Source organism: Phyllobates terribilis, unplaced genomic scaffold (assembly GCF_046119375.1).
Source record: "Phyllobates terribilis strain yellow unplaced genomic scaffold, ASM4611937v1 Scaffold_2__4_contigs__length_985480577, whole genome shotgun sequence".
Lineage (NCBI taxonomy): Eukaryota > Metazoa > Chordata > Amphibia > Anura > Dendrobatidae > Phyllobates > Phyllobates terribilis.
The window spans coordinates 824514214-824536738 of record NW_027362762.1 but is presented as its reverse complement, the minus strand read 5'-3'; the positions used below and the strand labels follow the sequence as shown (position 1 = coordinate 824536738).

The window sequence follows — 22525 nt, the reverse complement described above, 5'->3', positions numbered from 1 at the left end:
TTTATTATTATTAATTATTTATTATTATACCACCATTTATTCCATGGCGCTTTACATGTTTAGAAGGGGTATATATAACAAACAAGTACAATAATTTGAACAAAAACAAGTCAGCGACTGGTACAGGAGGAGAGGACCCTGCCCGTGAGGGCTCACAATCTACAAGGGATGGGTGAGGATACAGTAGGTGAGGGTAGAGCTGGTCGTGCAGCGGTATGGTGGAGCGATGGTTACTGCAGATTGTAGGCTTGTCGGAAGAGGTGGGTCTTCAGGTTCCTTTTGAAGGTTTCCACAGTAGCGAGAGTCTGATATGTTGGGGTACAGCGTTCCAGAGTAGGGGGGATGCACAGGAGAAATCTTGTATGTGATTGTGGGAAGAGGAGATTAGAGGGGAGTAGAGAAGGAGATCTTGTGAGGATCGGAGGTTGCGTGCAGGTAAGTACCGGGAGACTAGGTCACAGATGAATGGGGGAGACAGGTTGTGGATGGCTTTGTACGCCATGGTTAGGGTTTTGAACTGGAGTCTCTGGGCAATGGGAAGCCAGTGAAGAGATTGACAGAGGAGAGGCCAGAGGATAGGTGGATTAGTCGGGCAGCAGAGTTTAGGATAGATTGGAGGTGCGAGAGTGGTAGAAGGGAGGCCACCGAGCAGGAGGTTGCAGTAGTCGAGGTGGGAGATGATGAGGGCATGAACTAGTGTTTTTGCAGATTCGTGGTTCAGGAATGTGCGGATCGGGGAAATATTTTTGATCTGGAGTTGGCAGGAAGCGGAAAAGGGCTTGGATATGAGGCCTGAAGGAGAAATCAGAGTCAAAGGTTACCCCGAGGCAGTGAGCTTGCGTTCATTCAAAGTAGACTTATGGAAAGGTTTGTAAGATGACTTTTTCCTCCATAAGACGCTACAGGAATATTACAATATTTCACGTCCTAACCCAGGCTTGTGACTTCCTCCAACTGAGCTTTTTCCTAAATCTTCAGGAGGACCTCTGTGGAATAATAGCCAACTTCAACAGTTCTTCAACTGGCAGCTTTAGCATTGAACATGAACATAAAGCTTGCCACTGAAGAACTGTTGCTGTAAGCCAAAATGTAGATAACTCCATATCCTGGGTAAGAAAAAAAAATATTCACATTCCGTGATCAAGCATGACCAATTATACATAAGCTACACAACCCAGAAAATTTTAAAAAATCTGCCATCGAAGAATACAGGAGTGCACCAGTCATCAGCCCTGGAAAACAATCACTGGAAAAAGGGAATACTGGTGATCAAAAAACATTCTGAGCACAAGGGCATCACCGGTGAACAATGAGTGCTGCAACGTTACAAATACCTTAAGCGACCATTTAATGCACATTTCCACATTAGGGATGGGGGGACATGTTCACCCACAATAGACTGAATACATTTTCTTCCAATGGACTATATTGGTAATTAAAATGGTATTTGTAAGCCAGCTGCATGGGGGTGATTAATCGAGAGCGGAAGGATTTTTAATTTTCAGTTAGATGATTGCCGAGATTTCCGGCTACTTCTGCAGTCTATCATTATGGGCCTGTCTTCTAAGCAAAGAGCACAGTGCTTACAAGCCCTTTCCTATAGAGCTTGTAAGCACTGCTGTAAAGCAAGCTATAGCATTGGACAGAAGCTGTCCAGATCTAGAGGCCTCTCTGTGCAGTATTGGAAAGTGGACAGTTTGGGCTAGCAGTCCAACATGCCTCTGGTCCAAATAATCCATCAGGAGTACACAATGCCACAGCCAAACAAAAAGCCTGGGAGGCTTGTGAATGGTGAGCGCCTGAAGACACGATGTGAATGTGGCTGAGTCAGACACTATTAGGCTGTGTGCCCACTATGCGTTTAAGCGTTTCCACAGCGGCAATTCCGCTGCAGAAATGCTTAAAAACCGCATGGTAGAAGGCCTGCCATGTTCTCCAATGATAATCCCCATGTGCTGTGCACATGCTGCGGAAATTTCCGCGGCGGATTATCATTGCGGAGAAATCCGCAGCACTACCAATTATTTTGCGTAATCACTGCGTTTTTGCCGCCATTGACTTGCATTGAATCGCTTAATATACGCATGACTACATGTGGATATTAAGCGATTCAATGTGCGGATGGTACCTGGGTCTAGGGAAGAGGAGACTCTCCTCCAGAGCCGGGTACCATAGTACCTGTAAAAAAAAAAAAAAAAAAAAAATTAACATAAAAAATATAGATTATACTTCGCTTCTGATGGCCCCCGGTCTCCATAGCGATGCGTCCTGGCTCCCCGGCAGCTCACGATGGTCTAAAAGGACCTGCCATGACATAATTTAGTCATGTGATGGGTCACGTGACCGCTGACGTCGGCGGTCGCGTGACCTGTCACTTGACTTAATGACGTCATGGAAGGTCCTTTTAGACAACCCCGAGACACCGGGAAGACCAGACGCATCGGATAAGGAGACCGGGGGCCATTGGAAGGTGAGTATATGTTTTGGTTTTTTTTAACCATTTTTATTTTTTTTTTAACTAACTTGGTCACACTATACACAGTAAAATCCGTGCCGGTTGCATGGATTTATATAGTGTGACCAAGTTGTCAAGCACTTTTCCAAGTGATGCTAAAATTGCTTGGAAAGCACTTGACAACCCGCATGCGAAATCGCATGATCAAAACGCTTCACTTCCGCATGTCCCTGGCAGGAAAAACGCATGTACAATCAGCATGTACAATCCGCATGTGTTTTTTCTGCCAGGGAGATGCAGAAACGCTCAGGAAAAATCCGGAGCATTTCTGCATCGTGGGCACATAGCCTTCCACAGGGATGCCACCTTTGGCTTCTCTGTACAACAAAATACCGTGTTTGAAGAAGAAGCAAAAACTACGGGCTGGCCCCACCACGACTAAATATTGATGGCCTATCCTAGTCTAGAAGCCAGAGAAACAATTTTTCATTCTAAACATTTAACAAACTTAGTGCGATAAAAAAAAAAAAAACCCTGAAAACATCAATCTACACAAACAAAGAAATCATGTGAAAATAATCAATATTATTAAATATTAACACCAAAAAAGAAACGTGAAAGGCAAAGTATTGTGGGATCACATTTAGGAACACGCTTTCCTCCATGGACAGGGCGGGTAATGCCACCCGATCTCTTCAGTCTTAAGGATGCAGGCAAATGAAGCAGTTAATATGCTTACTGTGGCAAGATCACACCAAAAACACTTGCTAATGTTTCTCCTGACACTTCTTACCAGACACATCTGTTAAAATGCTGATCAAAAAGGCGAAGCAGATTCCCAGCTACGTGCGCTGCTGGGACAGGGGCTGGATACCAAACATTCCACAAATGCCTGGTACATATGATCCAAATTCCAACCCGGCTGCCAGCCCCTCAGTGTCGTATGCACTTTGTTCTGCGCCAGCAGCTCCACCTCTCCATAATCTTTTCCAGGGACATAGTCTCCCACCCCAAGTCTTAAAGGAGCACTAAATGTTTATAGAACTGAAAACACTGAAGTGTCTGGAAGGAGGGAATTGAAAGTAGTGATCATGGAAGGCAGACTTTGTCTTTCAGTCACTAGTCCTCTTCCTTCCAGTTACAAGTGTCTCACAGCGGCTTTCTCCCTTCCCCCATACCCCCGTTGAAACACATGAAAACTCTGCCAAGTTGAGCAACCATGTGTTTGGGGGGAGTCGGATGGAATAGCGGTCTGGTGAACAAATCTTCGGCCGACAGCTATCTTATGTGTATGGCCAGTTTCCGTTGTAATGGGAAGAATTTTGTTTACCTCCTTTAAAGGGTTTAGTTTGCTAAACCCTATTTTGAGAATTGGAAAGAGAAGTAGACGTCATTGCATGGTAATATTTATCACAGAGCTAAAGAACTCTGAACGTGACGTGAAGTCAGAATGCAATGAACTGAATGCTTTCCCCCAACCACAGAGGCAGGAAAGAGAGAATGATCTGCCTGTAATATCACGCGGAGGAATTTCAATAGCTACTTTCACCCCTGACCCAATTTGTCACTCGGAAAGCTTCGCTATGTGAACGTCATAGTGTGAGTCACAGTCACAGGATTAGACAGATCAGCCGCTCGCCTGTTACATCACTAATGAAACTGCAAAGCCCAATTATTTATTCTTTCATACATGGTAAATATCCATTCTAGACAGGTCTGGTCCATGCAGTGACCACGGAGAGGAAGGTGCCTGGTGGAAGCCGTACACTTGGCCATGTCTATGTATTTCTACAGATTGTCTGAAATGGCCTGAATTTGAAAATTGGAAACAAGTCCACAATTCAGCCACGAAAATTACTTTGTTGATATTCATAGAATTATTATGGCGCATGTCCACAAACTGTAAGGGCCCATTAACAGACGATAATAGTGACGGACCGTTCATCGGAAAGCTTGTTCGCTAAGGAATGGCTTAAGTAAACATGCCGACCGGATCGTTCATATCGGCATTAAAATCATTGTTGGCAGCACAAGGTCCTGTATAAACCAGAGATTATAATCTCTGTACACAGAATTGTCACCAAACAGGGAAATTAAATGACCTCCGATCAACTAATAACCAATTGGTGGTCTTTAATGGCTGCAGTCCACTCCTCTGAATAGACCTTACATTGAAGCAATCATCAGAAAATAACCTATTGTTTGAAGTAGGGTTTTTTTGTAATTTTTTTTTTCACATCACGATTTTATAAAAAAAACACAAAAATCCACATAGCAATTTTTACACTGACCACTTTTTTTTTTTTTTTTTTTTTTTTTAAGACTGTCCCTTCAGGAACAGTTTTCAGCAGTTACCATATTAACAGAGGCAGGATAACAATGACTGGTAATAACTCTATATACAGCTGATAACACAGGATCTCCCATTTCACAATAAGGCTGGCCCTACTCCCCCCTCCCTTATTACCTTTATTAGATTTTTTTTAATGCAAAAGACAGGTTCGGGATCCCACCATTGTGGCTATGTACATGTGTTATTTCCTGAAACAAGAAGAAAGTTGTAGCTAAAAAAGCCCCAAATGGCCAGAGTGAAAATTTTCAAGATTTCTATTTTTCATTTTAATACAGATTGTGATATAGGGAAAAAAAAATGTTAATGCCTAAAAATTATTATTTTTTTTATTTTTTTTTAAACAATAGGTTATTTTCTTATGATAGCTTCATTTTAAGCATTGGTGGCTGTATTAGTAAGGCAGGTTTTTAAAAAAAAAAAAAAGGTCCATTTTGCGTTTAAGCGTGCTGGATCCATTTTTGGTCCTTGTCAGTTTTTATAATCCCTGTTACATTTGTTTTTCTTGTATCAAGGAAAAAAAGATCCTTAGATTCTGCTACCTATTAAACAATAAAACACAGTGAGCACACAGACATATCTGGGTGCAATCGTTACTGATCAAACGTTAAAGTCGGACATGTCCCTTTTTTTGGCAAATAAATTGTCCAAGAAAAAAAAAAAAAAAAAAAAAAACAACGAAAAACTAGGCATGTGAAAAGGTAAATAGATCATGGGCCCAGTGCAATCAATCTGTAAAACTATTGGACATTTACCAAAAAAACGGATTTGTGAAAAAGCCCCAATGCAGCTGAAATCTCCTATATACCTTAGATAGCAGTCAGATGAAAGTTTGGCTGACAGCCATGCCTCTGGGCTGTATGCTGTCTATTTAATGGAAATCACAGTATACTGCACTCTCCTATATAGATGGCCAACGACACACAACCTATACCATGCGGCATAATTTTTTGTCATGGGTCTCCATGGTAGGCAAATGCATCCAAACTGTAGCCACTATCCAGTCCAATGCATACCTCATCACATAGCAATATTGGCCACAAACAGTGTGAGCTTAGTCCAAGGGCTCATGCAGACGTCCGTGAGACTCGGTCCGAGCATAGACTGCAATGCACAGACTGTCCGCGGGTCTCCTGCCACAAACTCGACAGTCTCATGAGGCCTATGAGGCTCTTATTCAGATCGGTAGGCCCATGGACATTTCGAGCTCAGACCGAGCTTCATGGACGTCTGCATGACCCGTAAGGGCTTATTCGCATGTCATTATTTTCCATATATGAGAAAAAGTGAAAAAGTGACCGTTTCAGAGTTGTCCAAGTTCCATCAGTTTTTCTTGTATGTGGTTTAGTTTCATGGACTTTCATGGACTTTTGTTGAAAACCAAAAGACTTTAGATATGTTTAAATAAGGAAAAGAAAATGTCCACACACATGGTGAGATAATAGGAACAAGGTGGGGGGGAATAAACAAGAGTACAGTGCTCGGTGGAGCATTGATGTCCTAGTGGGGACCAGGCATTGTAGTTTTCTAGTATTGTACTTGGTCTCATTCAGACATAACTTTTTTTTTTGCATAGAAGAAAATTTTTTCTTTTAACTGTTGTCCATCATTGTGCTGGATCCAATTTTAATTCAATTTTGATCCATGTATCTGATTTTATCATCAACATGGCATCTGCATGCAAAAAAATCCAAGCTTTTCCTATCCATTAAAAATGAATGGGCAGAGTTGCAATTCTAGGTACATCTGCTAGTGGCAAAGCTGTGGCCCCATAGTCAGATCCCCATATTTCTAATATCAATGAGAAGAATTAGGCCATCAGTTTTAAAGAACAAGGTGACCTTTTAAAAATTCCAGAAGACTTTAAAGTGACTGTCCAGATATAACCTCAAAAATTATACACAAGTCAGCACCAATGGGAAATGCTTGTTTTTCCTCAGAGCTGGCTCTGTGGTCAATTTTAGCTCCTCTTTTATTAAAGCACAGCTGTAATCAGTGACTACATTTTAGCTACATGGGTGTCTGAGGTAGTCTGAGACACCTCGTAATCTCATCATTGGTCCAGACGGCTGCTCCCTCCCTCCCCTACAGCTCTGCCTCCTCTGATTGGCTACGGCCTTTAAACACAAGTGTATGACAGGTCACCTGAAAGTCAGCGCATGAAGATCTTTCCATTACAGTAAGAGCAGAATGAATATGGAGTACAGATTAGAAAACTGAAGAAGAAAAGAAGGCAAGTTCCACATGTACTAAGGAGAATGAGCCTCAGGAAAGGGAGTCTGATTTGGAGGTCACTTTAACTTTGATGCCCCAACACCATCTTTTTCCTATGCATAAGAAAGATACTAATAATTTGCATCAGGTACAGCAATAAACATGTTCTATTAACTCTTCTGAATGAAGAAAGACCCATCCATCCATTGTGATGTGACTCTAGAGAATCAACATAAGTGCAGGATAACAACATATGCCATAGGCGAGAGCTCCACTGTGACCACATGGGTGTAGTTACTGCCCAAACGAAATTAGATTTTTATTTTTTTTCCCGATAAGTGAATGAATTTTTTTTTTTTTAAATCAATATCAGAAAATCACATTAAAGGTCACACAAAGCAAAAGTATTTAGTGTACTGTCCAAACTTTTGCGCTTTGAATGAATTTGCTGTGAAATCTCATTATATATTAGTAGTTCACCATGTCGCAGGAGAAGTCGTAAAAAGGCCCAGCATTAAAATAAAGCTTCACCTTTGGAGCCACTAGCACTAATCATTTGTGATTGTCTAAATAGCTTCCTTTAGCATCTGTGGCGCCCTGCTGCGCATTGGTGCCACAGATCCTAGAGGGGTGCATGGACGGATTCCTCCACAAAAGGCCCTCACAGCATTCACACACCTCCACCTTCCACCTCAGACCACCAGAGGGAGCCCGGATAGGGATATATATACTGGAGGGTGGAGTTAAGCAGTCAGTCTGAAGTCGTGCAGTCTGGAGAACCGTATCCTCAGGGGACAGAGCTAGTTCCAGTCTGTGAGAATCCAGTCTGTAGAAGGAAGCCTGTTGAGAGGAGCTCCTGCAGAAGCCATCCTGCAGTGGAGCACAGTCCAGACTCAGAGAGCTCAGGTTAGTGAGCCTAAGGCGTGCCGTAAGAGCGGTGAAGAGTAGCGAGGCCTACTGCCAATGTGAAACCTAGTGAGGGCCTCGAGTGCGGCCGAAGGCAAGTGGAGTAGTGAGCTACATAGGGGGGGCAGAGGAGCTTAGCCAGCTCACCCCAAGACCATATACCGGGTCCATGTCTGCAAGGATCTCTAGGACCAGCAGACCGGAATCCCTGGCAAACTACATGTCTCAGGAACACCAAAAGCTGACTGATATACCAGGGTCAGGAGTCACCGAGGCCCAAAATTCCAGGGAGTGTGAACTCCAACAGAAGGCCCTACCACCAGGTCAGCCGATGCAAGACAGAGACAAAGTTAGGCCTAGCTCCAGGCAGGTCATAAACTTACCAGGAAAAGGCAAGAAACAGGAGGCCCAATGTGGCGCCCCTGAGGGTTCGACCGCCACAGGGATGGTGCACTTCTTTAATGGAGTGTAGTGTTCCTCCTCTGAGGTAAGAACAGTGTGATAGTCGTGACCCAACCTTTGCATCCAACACCACATTTCTCCACCAGAGGGGGCTAGTATGCACTAGGTGCTGCTCCCCTGGTTACAGGGATACTGGGGAACCAGTTAGTGGGTGAGGGTGGAGGACTTACAAGTTAGTTACACTGTAAAATTCACATTTAATAAAAAGCCATCTTTGGTCTTGGTCTTTTGATCGTCATTAACCTAGCTCTTTGACTGTCTTTATGCTGTCGATTGCTGAGGGTGCTGTTATCTCCCACCCCAACGCGGATCCTGTGTGGGCCCGCATCGGGTGGAGACACAGCCCTCGTACCCTGGCCTTGGGACGAGGGGGAGGTTGTAGACAAGGAATGTCTCGACCCGGTCAAGGACCAGGACCAAGAAGGCCTGGAGCTTAGGAGTGTGGCTCCACAGCAAATGGATCCCAGGCAGGATGCAGACGGAGCGGTGTACGCCACCTGTCCTCACCATGCTGATATATTCAGAGGGAGTCCGGCTGCAAGAGGGGTTCCGGCCCCCGATACCCAACCTTGCTACTCCACGTCCTGGTCGGGAAAGCCCGGTAGGCCCTGAGGATCCCACCGGGTATCGGACGGAGCGGAGCTGCCACCCGTGCCCTTGTTCTGAGAGGAGCTCAGAGGGAGACCCGGCCTATTTCGCACACACACGGACAGGAAAGGATTCGGTCTGTAGTTCAGGAACACTCTTGTGTAGGGTCCCGACTGAATGCTGGACTTACTCGGAGGTTGTCGGACCCCCATCCCTGGTGACCACAGGATTCCACGGGGAGCAGGGAGTCGCCTTCCTTCTGCCATCATTAAAGTGAGTAAAGCCTTGGAAGTTCACCCCTATGGCCTCCGGACTCTTTATTCTGCGCTACACCGCGGCTCCCGTCTTCCACTACTACTACCCCCCTCCATCCTGTCCCTCTGCCATGAGGCCCTGCTCCGCCTGTGGGGAGTAGTAATAACTTTGGCCGCCATAACACCATGCCTCAGCAGACTGCAGCGGCGCTGGTGGCCTTCACCAGGTGCCACAGGTGGCGTAGTCGTAAATCAGCCACTCAACCCGGATAAGCCCACACCATCTCCTTTTAATGTGACGGCCCTGAGCACGGGTCGGGTCCGGGCCACGGCTGCACCCCATCTCTCCATCACAGGACCCGACTCCGAGTCCCCCATCTCCCAGAGTAAAGAAAAGGGCTTTTTCGAGTAAGAGGCGTCACACCTACACCCGCTCACTGGGGAGAGTCCTGATGTGCACCCCTGACCCTACAGTGCTCCGGAATGTGCCTTGAATACCACCAGTAAAAGGTACTGAAGTGACTATCGTGTCTGTCCCTGTTCTTACTCTGACCCGGCTGGGTCACTTCTGTCCTGCATCCCTGCATTCCCTCTACCTACGCTGCCCTGAGGCCCAGCTCCACCATCTTAGCTGCCGGAACACCGGCCTCAGAGGACTGCTGCAGCGCTGGTGGTCCTCACCAGAAACCGCAGGTGGCATCACAAACATTCCCCAAATAAACTTTCCCCCCTTCTTTTTAAGACTGGCCCCAGGGTACGGGCCCGGGAGCCGGCCACCGCGGCATCCCCCAGCACCGTTAACTAGGCCCGGGCGCCAAGTCGCCCCCATCCCTTGGGCACGTCACATCTGACAGGACAGCAGATCTGCAGAGAATGTTATACTACAGACTAACCTGGGCTATCACCTATACAATTTTTAATACTTAAAGAGATTATTTTTACATTGAGGACATATCCTTAGGATAGGTCAGCAATGTCCGATCGATCGGAGTCCGATCGGACATTCCGGTGTCGTCCAGAAGTACTTGCCAAGCTGCTCCGTCTACTGGTAGTGGCCGGGGCTTGTTACTGCACATCTGCCTCCTATTCAAATCAATAAGAGGTGGATGTGTAGTACCCTGCGGCAGCCACTACAAGTAGATGGAGCAGCTCGGCAAGTAAGTGCTTCCGGACGGCAGACAACGATAACAGCTAATCGGCATCCGCCAACTCCTGGACAGTCTGTGGTGCAACGTGACGTTGGTGGATGGAGCGAGACATGATGTCCCAGATGTGCTCAATCGGATTCAGGTCTGGGAAACGGTTAGGCCAGTGCATAGCTTCAATGCCTTCATTTTGCAGGAACTGCTGACACGCCAGCCACATGAGGAGGAACCCAGGGCCAACTGCACCTGCATATGGTCTCACAAGGGGTCTGAGGATCTCATCTCGGTACCTAATGGCAGTCAGGCTACCTCTGCCGAGCACATGGAGGGCTGTGCGGCCCTCCAAAGAAATGCCACCCCACACCATTACTGACCCACTGCCAAACCGGTCATGCTGAAGAATGTTGCAGGCAGCAGATCGCTCTCCACAGTGTCTCCAGACTCTGTCACGTCTGTCACATGTGCTCAGTGTGAACCTGCTTTCATCTGTGAAGAGCACAGAGTGCCAGTGGCGACTTTGCCAATCCTGGTGTTCTGTGGAAAATGCCAAGCGTCTTGCATGGACTTGGGCTGAGCACAACCCCCATCTGTGGACATCGGGCCCTCATACCACCCTCATGGAGTCGGTTTATAACCATTTGTGCAGACACATGCACATTTGTGGCCTGCTGGAGGTAATTTTGCAGGGCTCTGGCAGTGCTCCTCCTGTTCCTCCTTGCACAAAGACGGAGGTAGCGGTCCTGCTGCTGGATTGTTGCCCTCCTACGGCCCCCTCCACGTCTCCTGGTGTACTGGCCTGTCTCCTGGTAGCACCTCCAGCATCTGGACACTATGCTGACTGACACAGCAAACCTTCTAGCCACAGCTTGCATTGATGTGCCGCACTACCTGAGCAACTTCTGTGGGTTTTAGAGTCTGTCTCATGCTACCACGAGTGTGAAAGCACAACCAACATTCAAAAGTGACCAAAACATCAGCCAGACAGCATTGGTACTGAGATGTGGTCTGTGGTCCTCACCTGCAGAACCACTCCTTTATTAAGTGTGTCTTGCCAATAACTTCCATCTATTGTCTATTCCATTTGCACAACAGCATGTGAAATTGATTGTCAATCAGTGTTGCTTCCTAGGTGGACAGTTTGATTTCACAGAAGCTTGCATTGCCTAGACCAGTGTTTCCCAAACTCCAGTCCTCACAGACCCCACAGGTCATGTTTTCAGGATTTCCATAGTATTGCACAGGTGAGAGAATTCCTGATGCCGTGATGATACTTCCATCACCTGTGCAATACTATGGAAATCCTGAAAACATGACCTGTGGGGTCCGTGAGGACTGGAGTTTGGGAAACACTGGCCTAGACTATAAATGGAAACCAGCCTAAATGCGGTTATATAATAGTCTACTGCAACATATAATGCAGGAAAGTCCAATCAACCTTAAAGAACTGCTAATTGCTCCATTACCTAATATATTCTCTAAAAAGGTAGCATGTCCAAGTATACTGGCCCAGGCTGACAGGGATAGATGTTGGCGCACGCTGGGTGGTACAGTTGCTGGCCAGTGAGAATCATCTACACCTCACATTAGACCAGAATCCATTTAAGAAAATTAGTGGGGCATCAAATGGTTACCTTGGAAACTGTACCACCCAGTGTGGGCTAGCATCTCTCCGTGGCCATTGGAAGATCAGTTGGGAAAGTATTTCCGGACAACCAAAACAGCAAATTATTTGGGACGACCAAACTTGAGGACCCAATTGTGTATATTTGCTACCGCCATAAAGAAGTTTAAAAAAATATATATATTCCTTTTTCAACGGACCTCTCATCTCATCGAACGTCACCTTTTCAAGAGTATTCCTGAATTATTGCAGCCTAAACTCCAAATGATATGATCTTCAGATTTTACGTTAATGCTAAATTTGAACATGACCTGTCATTTGCAAAAAGAAAAGAAATACCTTGTACAAAGACCCCGAGCTCCCCCGTTTCTGACGCTATTATGTTTTGCACTACGTCGCTCAATTGCAGAGATATTCACATTTGTTGCTTCTGAAGCGCAGTATGTCAAATCTCTGCTTGCAGACCAATTGGACATCTCTTCCGTGTCTTCTCTGGGGGTGTGTACTTTAACCCCTCCCCTTAAGACCCTGCCAATCACAGTTGAGCAGCTGATCCAGCAGTCTCTGATGCTGCGGAGCTGCGATTGGCAGAATCTGGGAAGGAGCAGTGAAAGCCCCATCCTCCAGAGAAGAAATGACCAGTTGGACTGCAAGCTGAGATTTCACATAGTGCGCTTCAAAAAAAAAAAGTGAGTATCTCTGCAATGGAGTGACACAGCATAAAACGGAAAAGAGAGGTAGAATTGGGAGCTCAGATTTTTGCAAGGTAACAATTTTTTGCAGGAAGTGACAGATCATCCTTTAAGAAAAAAATACAGATAAACTTACATTTTTGTCATGTAGCAGGCAGGCAAAAAAATGTGCATGAGACTGGCCAGGTGTCCATTTTGGCACTCCGAACATCCGGTCAAGGGCAGCGAGAACCTCCTCAGCTGACACCTGAATGATGCTACATATTACCAAGCCCCCCATGATATCACGGCAGGACACAGCCTCACAACGTAGCAGGGGCCTTGTAATCGCATGCGGCACACTGTATGCCAGCATACAAGTGCCAGCCAGGGAAGTCTGCATTGCCCTGGTCTGGCGGCCACAGAGTAGCAAAATGGACAATGGCATTGGGGAGTACAAATCTTTTTGCTCCTCTGTTATAGAATAAAATAAATACATTATAAGAAAAATACTAATGTGTATATATTCCTATATAACAGGAGTCGGCAGATGAGAAAGAGCCAGTTCACAGCAGTGCACCAAATACACTTTCCAAGTACACGTAATTGCAGATCCACCAACAGCAGCTTGTTGATGCATTTTATGTGACAGGACGTTCTGTTCTGCAGAATGTGACTGGCAAAAATAATCCACAAATTGTGGCTTGTAGATTAGCTTAACATGATCTAATGAAAGTTACTATAGCACGGACCTTCAATTTCATGTGATTTTGAAGTTTTACTTCTAATTTCCACAGCATTTTTCTTCCGATTAAATGTATTTATTTTATGTATATATTAAAAAAACACGTGTTTCTATAACACACTTCCTCTGATTGTTCCACTCCTGGTTTTGGCTTCCAAATGCTGAGGTAAAAAAACTCACTAAAATACTCAACGCGGCCTAATCTTCTTGACTGGAGCAGACATTGTATATGGAGCAGTATTTAGTGACAGCTAAAGGCCTTACAAGTCCATATGAGAAACGTGCTCTGTATACAATGTCTGTTCCAGTCAAGAAGAATCTTAGGCCACGTTCACACGTTCAGTATTTGGTGAGTTTTTACCTCAGTATGTGTAAGCCAAAACCAGGAGTGAAACAATCAGAGGAAAAGTATAATAGAAACAAATCACCACTTCTGTATTTTTCACCCACTCCTGGTTTTGGCTTACAAATACTGAGGTAAAATACTGACCAAATACTGAATGTGTGAACGTGGCCTTATAGAGAAGGTATATGGGCAGTGGAGAACAGCTTTGGGTCCCTGCCGGGATGGAAGTGTGTGTGGGGGGGGGGGGTGTTCTATACAAAAGACTCAGATTTGTAGTCAAACACCCCCCATCCCAAAGTAATGAATGTAGGGACACATTACTACTGATGACCCTGCTAATTACCAGATAAATGAGCCATGAAAATATGTTTCTGTACTCACTGTATTTGATCCCTGTGCTGTCAGTATGTTTGCATAAAAAGCAAAATGAACATATATTTTACCCTTTATGGGGCAAATACAGTGCATTGTGAAAGTATTTGGCGCCCTTGAACTTTTCTACATTTTGCCACATTTCTGGCTTCAAACAAAGATATAAAATTCTAATTTTTTTGGGAAGAATCAACAACAAGTGGGACACAATCGTGAAGTGGAATGATGTTTTAAACTTTTTTTTAACAAATTAAAAACTGAAAAGTGGGGCGTGCAATATTATTCGGCCCCTTTACTTTCAGTGCAGAAGTTCAGTGCGGATCTCTGAATGATCCAATGTTGTCCTAAATGACTGGTAATGATATATAGAATCCACCTGTGTGTAATCAAGTCGTATAAATGCACCTGCTCTGTGATAGTCTCAGGGTTCTGTTTCAAGAGCAGAGAGCATCATGAAGACCAAGGAACACACCAGGCAGGTCCGAGATACTGTTGTGGCGAAGTTTAAAGCCGGATTTGGATACAAAAAGATTTCCCAAGTTTTAAACATCTCAAGGAGCACTGTGCAAGCGATCATATTGAAATGGAAGGAGTATCAGACCACTGCAAATCTACCAAGACCCGGCCGTCCCTCTAAAGTTTCATCTCGAACAAGGAGAAGACTGATCAGAGATGCAGCCAAAAGGCCCATGATCACTCTGGATGAACTGCAGAGATCTACAGCTGAGGTGGGAGAGTCTGTCCATAGGACAACAATCAGTCGTACACTGCACAAATCTGGCCTTTATGGAAGAGTGGCAAGAAGAAAGCCATTTCTCAAAGATATCCATAAAAAGTCTTGTTTGAAGTTAGCCACAAGCCACCTGAGAGAGACACCAAACATGTGGAATAAGGTGCTCTAGTCAGATGAACCCAAATAACTTTTTGGACACAATGCAAAACGATATGTTTGGCGTAAAAGCAACACAGCTCACCCTCAAAACACCATCCCCACTGTCAAACATGGTGGTGGCAGCATCATGGTTTGGGCCTGCTTTTCTTCAGCAGGGACAGGAAAGATGGTTAAAATTGATGGGAAGATGGACAGAGCCAAATACAGGACTATTCTGGAAGAAAACCTGTTTGAGTCTGCAAAAGACCTGAGACTGGGACGGAGATTTATCTTCCAACAAGACAATGATCCCAATCATAAAGCAAAATCTACAATGGAATGGTTCAAAAATAAACGTATCCAGGTGTTAGAATGGCCAAGTCAAAGTCCAGACCTGAATCCAATCGAGAATTTGTGGAAAGAGCGGAAAACTGCTGTTCACAAACGCCCTCCATCTAACCTCAATGAGCTCGAGCTGTTTTGCAAGGAAGAATGGGCAAGAATTTCAGCCTCTCGATGTGCAAAACTGATAGAGACATACCCCAAGCGACTTGCTGCTGTAATCGCATCAAAACGTGGCGCTACAAAGTATTAACTCAAGGGGGCCGAATAATATTGCACTGCCCACATTTCAGTTTTTAATTTGTTAAAGTTTAAAATATCCAATAAATTTCGTTCCACTTCACGATTGTGTCCCACTTGTTGTTGATTCTTCCCCAAAAATTTAGAATTTTATATCTTTATGTTTGAAGCCAGAAATGTGACAAAAGGTAGAAAAGTTCAAGGGGACCAAATACTTTCACAAGGCACTGTATATACGGAGTATGAACAAAACATTATCCTATTTTTTCCCCCATTACTATCATATTGAGCCTGGCTGCCCCAAGTGGCTATATTAGAGCAAGATCCAGCAACAGGAAGCCAGTGTGAAGATGGTTCTCAGAATTTTTTTTGCTGGAAATTTGAAAAAAAATTAAATAAAATTATAAATGCAAGATTGTTTTACATTTTTTCGATTATATAACTAATTGTAATTATAAAGTGAAGCTTCCGTGTCTTACAGGGTCCGGGATTCTGCATTATGTGCATTTCTGGTTTATTCACTAGGATCAGGCAAATCCACAAAATGGCTTCCTCCACTGTAAGCAACAGGTATAACATTTCAGATTTGTTCTTTGGCCATATTAACAGTATTTTTCCCTCTTATGGACCAGTTTCCATCTTTGGCCCGTGTGTCTGTTTTTACCACCAATTTTGCTCATATGGGCTTAAAAAAAAAAATCCTGAAAAACTGCGGGAGGTTCCCCAGTGTCTACCATTAGTCGGTCAAAAACAAACCGCACTGAGGTGCAACATGGATGGCATCTGTGTGCTGCGCTTTTTTTGCAAACCCAGTCAGTGAATGGATACGTTTTGGCTCACAGAGTCCAGATCTGCAATGAAAAAAAAAATCCCAAAAACCACAGACATACGAATAGACCCATGAACTAGAACAGGTTAGTGTCTGTGAAAAAGACGCAACATTTACATGGAACGGACGTGGGATTGAGGCGCTCATTGCATTTCTATCTATGAGGGGGATTAAATCTCCTTTAGTCACTACGTGACTGCAGATTGCTGAATGGTGACAGTGTGCAATGTTCACACTGTCAAGATTCCCCTGCGGTCATGTGACCTCAAGTATGTGATTCGCAGATGTGAACATGGCGCTATGAGATGAGAATGTAGTCCGCAGGTGACCAAAGTTGAGCAAATCTCATACTGGCAGTCACATGACTGCATGCCCTCGCTGAAAGTCCAGGAGAATCCTGACAGTGTGCACAATGCCACAATTCAGCAATCTGCAGGCGCATGGGCAGCGGGAGCTAAACAGATATATATATTTTTTTTTTTTTCTTTTTTTGCTGAAAGGTCCATTTCCAGATTTAATTTGCAGTCATGCGACTACCACTGCTAGTACATGGGGTTGTATAAGGTTTAGAAAAAAAATGGTTGCTTTCTTCCACAAGTCGTGTTTGCTTTTGCTTTTCAGCTTCATTCAAGTGACTGAGGCAACCTGTAATACCAGAAACAACCTGTGTACCAGAGGGGCACTGTTTCAAAAGGAAGTTGTCTCATTGTATTTTAGGAATACAAATGCTGGGATTTAGAAAAGTATTCAAGCCAATCCATCATAGAAGAACAACTTCACTGCGCTGTGGTGACAACAACCGTTTTTGATAAGCTGCACCCAAATGTGACAGGGTTGGCCAAAAAAAAAGGGCAGAAAATGACATTTATACATAAAGATTTCCCAGCGGACACAGACATATCTTAATCCTAATTAGTAGTTAGTCTTTTAAACTGGCCGTACATGTTAAATGAAGATATGCAAATTACAGAGTAAAGAGACAATAAGACCCCCCATAAACTGTAATGGCGGCCATACTGGCGTATTCTATGTGATATGACTAGGGGAAATTAATATTACAAAAAAATAAATAATGCAGCCGACACATACACATCAAATCACGTTACACCCAATCTAAGAGCAGAAGACTAAATATAGGGCCGTGACCAACCCCAGGACTGTTTACAGACCAATAAATCAAGGACTGGCGTCATTAAAGCAGGTCCTGAACAAATAGGAGTCATATAGAGAATCATTCATGTTCTGCCCGATTACTAGTCTTACTCATTAGGCCTCTGATGATCACTCATTGACATCCTCCAAACTACAAGAACATGGGAAAGCAAAAAGTTAGTGCTCCCCTTCTCTCTGCAGGGCATGACCTGCAGAGTAGTGACTGACTGCCTACCGCCCCCAGTGGTGACATGTGTAACAGCAGGTTGCATAAGCGTGAATCAGAGCTTCTGAACGCAGGGGAAGCAAACAGGATCTATGTGGAGGGAGGGAGGCAGCATATGGAAGGAAAGTATGGAGAGAAGCAAGAGGATGAGAAGAGGACTGGAAAGTAAGGAAAAAGGGGGTGACATCTGCAGGTCGAGTGAAGAGAGCAGAAGATGGAGGAAAGAAAAGGCCTGGACAGATCACAGGGAATGGAGGCACCAAAGGAACATGAAGAAGCAGAGCTGTCAGCCTTACCGGGAGCAGATGTCATCCTTCCCCAGCTGAGCTCCTCTTCTTGGGGTGTCGTCACCACCAGCCTCCCCAGATCACTACAGCCACCTGCAGGATCTCACCGCACCCACAGCGACTGTCACACCCACCATCCTCAGTGGCCAAGGCCTGGAGACACCCTGGATGGGTAACCACCCAATGACCCTGATCAGTCAGCCCCATCCCCCCGGGCAGTACCCCGCCCCTCCAGTCACCCCAGGCTGTACCCCATCCATCCAGGGTTATAGTACCCAGTCACCCCAGGCTGTACCCCATCCCTCCAGTCACCCCAGGCTGTACCCCATCCATCCAGGGTTATAGTACCCAGTCACCCCAGGCTGTACCCCGTCCCTCCAGTCACCCCAGGCTGTACCCCATCCATCCAGGGCTATAGTACCCAGTCACCCCAGGCTGTACCCCATCCATTCAGGGCTATAGTACCCCGTCCCTCCAGTCACCCCAGGCTGTACCCCATCCATCCAGGGCTATAGTACCCCGTTCCTCCAGTCACCCCAGGCTGTACCCCATCCATCCAGGGCTATAGTACCCCGTCCCTCCAGTCACCCCAGGCTGTACCCCATCCATCCAGGGCTATAGTACCCCGTCCCTCCAGTCACCCCAGGCTGTACCCCATCCATCCAGGGCTATAGTACCCCGTCCCTCCAGTCACCCCAGGCTGTACCCCATCCATCCAGGGCTATAGTACCCCGTCCCTCCAGTCACCCCAGGCTGTACCCCATCCATCCAGGGCTATAGTACCCCGTCCCTCCAGTCACCCCAGGCTGTACCCCATCCATCCAGGGCTATAGTACCCCGTCCCTCCAGTCACCCCAGGCTGTACCCCATCCATCCAGGGCTATAGTACCCCGTCCCTCCAGTCACCCCAGGCTGTACCCCATCCATCCAGGGCTATAGTACCCCGTCCCTCCAGTTACCCCAGGCTGTACCCCATCCATCCAGGGCTATAGTACCCCGTTCCTCCAGTCACCCCAGGCTGTACCCCATCCATCCAGGGCTATAGTACCCCGTCCCTCCAGTTACCCCAGGCTGTACCCCATCCATCCAGGGCTGCACCTCAGACACCCCGGGCAGTACCCCATCCGTCATCTACTCCACCTTCACTCAGCCCATACTGCACCCATCACGTCCTTGCCCTTCAGGACCTCCCGCTCGTCCTCCACCCATCGCCATCTACATCCAATCATAAAACCTTCAAGTAGTCCAATGTTAACCTGTCACTGACCATCCCACCCTGCACAATGTGTACAAGGACAACCCCCTCCAGACCATCAGCTGCACAGTGGGGTGGTCACCAGCCAGAGCCCCAAGTTCTCCTGTCACCCAACACGGTTACCCGATCCTGCGCCCCACCCCCAACAACAAGTCCTGCCTGCACCCCACCCTGACACTGCGGCACCTCCACTCACACTCATCCCTGAGCGATCCTCTCACTTACCCCATCAGTCACCAATTATTGTAAAGTCTGCGCTCACCACACCCTAAATCCCCCCATCACTGAACCCGCGTCCTGAGCTCCGTGCCCCTCCAGCCCCCCAGCACAGCCGGGATCACCGCAATGTGCCCAGCAGCAGAGTGGCACAGCCCGCACCCCAGCCTCCGGACCCCGTACACCCCTCCCTGGGTTCGGCACGTAGCCTCCCTAGCCCGCTCCTCTCCGTCTGCGGGCAGTGCAGCATTCACCATCCCCAGCTGTGCTCTCGTAGCAGAAAACTCCAGCCTGCGCCCAGTAACCGCTCCCTCCCGCTGACCTGTCCTGTCTCCCCGCAACTCCCAGCAAGCCGGCTCCAAACTCCGATCAGCTGGCAACGTGATGACGCAAACGGACTCCTGCAAGCCGCAGCCAATCAGCTGGCTGGCGCCACGCCCTTCTGAGTAATTATTTAGGACCAGGGTTATGTTAACCACGCCCACTGTATAATACAGCCTATTCGCTCCGCCCCTTGTTGGTAACGCCCTCCTTTGGCGGTGATTGACGTTGTATTTTGTACAGAGACGTGTCAACTTCGGGGAAGTGCCCGCCCCCTCAGCGCCAGTATAAGATCCTACATCGTCAGCCTATGGATGACGAAAGGAAAAAAGGCAGCGCTGCCCGACGGGAAATGTAGTCTAGGATCTGTCCCAGTTCGCCCTGCGCTCCCGTGAGTTGGCAGTTTTAGCTCTGGCTGTGACAGGGACAGCGCACCCTGCAGTCGTCATCCAGGGCGGGGCGGGGAGGGACGCGGGGCTGACTGCCGGCTCGTCTGCGGTAGGGAAGCATTGGGGCAGGCGGCTCGTGACGTCACCAAGTGGTCCCCCTGCGGCACGTGACGTCACGGAAGTGGCCCCTAGGGTGCAGGACCACCCGTGTACTGAGCGAATGGGGGTCTGCAATCAATGGACGTTACTAACCCCAGTGAGCCGTCAGCAATGGGGAGATGGCAGCTGGGAGAGGATCCGGGCACAAAACAAGTGGCCAGGGCCGGATTATCGGGATGAATTGATCTGCAGCCGGATGGTTATGTGAACAGCGCACCCCAGCGACGCTTGCTGGTAGTGACTGTTCCCCCCACACCCGTAATAAAACACAATTCTGGAGCATCTTTTTCCATTTCTTGTGCTGGTCCTATTATTCCTCCATGAAACCTATAACTAAGTTTCCAACTGGGCATCACCCTTCCCCATCTCCATGGCAACAGCTGAGCCGCGGCAGGCCGTGTCCACTCTCCGCGCCTGAAAACTACAGCAGGTTTGACCCACCGTGGTCTTTTACCTGCTGTTTATACAATCGCTTAAAGGGGTTGTCCAGTACCTTATATTACCCCCCCCCCCCCCCCCAATGTATCCCCCGGTTCCCTTAAGACTTCTTGTAGTTAGCTTATGTTGCAGATACTGCCTGTGAGCAGTGCTATCAGTGGCCGCTCACAGGCATCACATGACCCCCGGCTGCAGCCGGCTCTGACATCCGCTGACGTCACGACTAGTGTTAAGCCACCCCCGTAGTGTTCGGGTTCGGTTCGGTTCGTCGAACACCGGGATGTTCGAGGAACTGTTCGTCGAACACCTTAGAACACCGTCGAACACCGTTAAAACCAATGGCAGGCAAACAAAAACACATAGAAACACATAGAAAACACCTTCAAAGGTGACCAAAAGCTGACAAACTGCTCAGGAGACACTTTCTTTAAAAAAGCCGGCCGGCAATTCAGCAGCGGCATACACCGGTACCCGACAATTTAGACAAGAAGGAATAGAGCCTCACACATAGATTAGATAGATAGAAACATGTCAGTCACATATATATGAAGTACAGTGACAGTGTTGCTTACTGTACTTGTCATTTAGTGTAAAGGATTTATTAAAAAATATAATAGTGTTTTCATGCACCGTCTCTTTAAAAAAGCCGCCGGCAATTCAGCATCTGTACCCGACAATTTATAACAGACAGAATAGAGCTTCACACATAGATTAGATAGATAGAAACATGTCAGTCACATATATATGAAGTACAGTGATAGTGTTGGTTACTGTACTTGTCATTTAGTATTAAAATAAAGGATTTATTATTAAAAAAAATTGGCGTGGGGTTCCCCTTAATTTTAGTCTCTAGCGGAGGTTAAGCAGACAGCTGGGGCAGATGTTTGAAGCCTGGGAAGGGGGTAATACCCACGGAGCTTCCCAGGCTACTAATATGAGCCCCCAGCTGAATACATAGCATTTACTAGCTATTAAAATGGGGGACCCCCCCCAAAAAATGACGTGGGGTCCCCCCTAATTTAATAGCTAGCAAAGGCTAGGCAGACAGCTGGGGGCTGATATTAATAGCCCAGGAAGGGAGCCATGAATATTGGCCCCCTCCCAGGCTAGAAACACCAGCCGTCAGCCGCCCCAGAAATGGCGCATTCATAGGATGCGCCAATTCTGGCACTTAGCCTCGCTCTTCCACGCTGCCCTGTAGCGGTGGCAGTGGGGTAATAGGGCTGGGGTTGATGTCAGCTTATAATGCCAGCTGACATCAAGCCCAGGTTAGTAATGGAGAGGCGTCTATAAGACACCCCCATTACTAACCCCATAGTCAAAGTTAAAAGAAAACACAAACACCCAGAATAAAGTCCTTTAATTGAAATAAAGACACAATCCTTTATTGTTCTAAATTAAACCATACTTACCATCACGTCCATTCCAGCTGAAGCCAACGATCTCCTGCAATAAAAGAAAAATAATAAAGCAACATCATCCTTACCTTTCCATGGTTCCCACGACAGCTTCAGCTCTGCTACATCGAGATGACAGGCTGGACCGCAGCAGAACGCTGCCATCCAGCCTGTCATGCCGCAGACACTGAGAAGCGCAGGCATGCTTGCGCTCTGCAGTGTCTGGCTGTGACGGCATAAAGATGAGACGAGTTCATGTCCAATGAACTCGGCG

At 46.6% G+C, this 22525-nt stretch overlaps 1 long non-coding RNA gene across 1 annotated transcript; it reads right to left on the bottom strand.

Moving 5' to 3' along the window:
• On the bottom strand, positions 1–18967 carry LOC141231533 (uncharacterized). The gene is made up of 2 exons (XR_012297866.1): positions 18086–18967; positions 1–792 (listed from the first exon to the last, which is right to left on the bottom strand). It is a non-coding gene; the product is annotated as an uncharacterized lncRNA (long non-coding RNA).
• Positions 18968–22525: the final 3558 nt, after the last annotated feature.